Consider the following 1,674-nt stretch of genomic DNA (forward strand, 5'->3'; position numbering starts at 1 on the left):
TGAGATGCAGCCACCGCTCCTGGATCTGTTAAGTAACTAGCTTAGGGACAGGGTGTTGTCCCACTCATACCTGCAAAGACCCCCCTTTTCAGCACAGGTGAAATCTACCTAGCCTCCACCCTAGGTACCTCCACAGGTGGGCCTAACTCAGCCAATGAGGTCAACCACCATCTTCAACCACACCTACCCAGCCCTAGGTTTGAAATATCCTGGCTGAGGGAATGCCTAGCTCTCTTTTTCACTCTGGTCTCCTGGCAGGTCGGAAGGTGGGGGCACACAGGCGCCACCTGGGAGCGCCCCTGATAGCTCACTCCGGGCTTGCTCTGGGGCCCACATGGTTGGCCTCCAGGGATTCCCCAGTCCCATACATGTGGGTGTTCTTTTCCATGTGGTTTTCCGTGCCCCATTGTGAACCCCAGCGCGGCTTCCATGCTTTCCAGAAATAGCGTGTACCCTTTTGAGACTGTAGAACCTGAAACTTTTCCATTCCTTCATAAACACTCACTTGGATTACAAAACACGGTGAATTCCTTCAGTGTGGGAAACAAAGAACCTAGGTATAACCTACTCCAGAAACCAAACAGTCCCACACACAACTCTGCACCTCCGGCCGGCCAGGACCTTCCGGCATTCTGCATCGTCGCATGGCTCTGAAGAGGGACTTATGGACTAGTATTGGACTTAGGCACTTGAGTTACACTGAGCTGGGATGCCTCATTGATGCACGATTACTTCTTGATACAAAGCTCTTTCTTATACATATATGAGTGTCTCTGGATTCGTTTCTCTGGTCAACCTGTCCTAACTCAGAACAAACAACACTTTGGGGTTATTTTGATCTAAGTTAAGTTTAATGAACACTAAGTTAGATAGTCAAGAATTCTAGATTTACAGTGTCTCAGTGGGTGCCTATTTTGAGGTCTCTAAAGCACATCAGGGCAGTAAAATTGCTTCCTTGCTGGGCACGATATCTAAATTAACTAAAGAGAATAAAGAATTACAATGCCTAATTTCAGGTTCCATCCCTTCTGCTCCCCTGCCAGCTGTCACCTCTTTATTCCCTTTTTGCTTTTACCACCCCCCTTTCCCTAAAAAAACAAAACAAAACAAAAACCAGCAAATAAACCCATTGGCTGAAATGCCCTTTAAAATTAGCCCAAACAGTGATTCCCTCATATCACTTTTGCCCCATGCATATGGCCATGATGAAGTAACATTGTGAAATATTTTTCTGTACACTGTGACCTCTAAACATTTTCCAAATAATTTAAAATTCTTGTTTAAGCTTGGGTTCCCAGACTTATATCTTTTCTTATTCGCATAATTGCTAGCCCAGATGAAGCCCAATTATGACTGGAACAGACACCATAGAAAGACCCCAAAGACAGTGTAGCCTTAACTCTTGATAAAACAGTCGAGTTGTGAGAAGACTGCGAAGCCATGAATTTAAAAATATTTCTATAGGTTATTATAAAAACCTTTCCTCCACTAAGTGATTGTACTAAACTTCTCCCTTATAGACAAAATAAATATGAAGCTACTTATGATTATCAGACTGAGCTCCTCTGGAAATTTCTGAGCAGTCTGCTCTCCCATTCAGTGCTGTTTCCCGAGCTGGCCTGAAATGTGAGATCTCGGTCTTAGGAAAGCTTCCACCTGGAACTAGGCAACTCC

This window comes from Echinops telfairi, unplaced genomic scaffold, assembly GCF_000313985.2.
Source record: "Echinops telfairi isolate 266 unplaced genomic scaffold, ASM31398v2 ScPeMD7_7400;HRSCAF=8409, whole genome shotgun sequence".
In the NCBI taxonomy this organism is placed as follows: domain Eukaryota; kingdom Metazoa; phylum Chordata; class Mammalia; order Afrosoricida; family Tenrecidae; genus Echinops; species Echinops telfairi.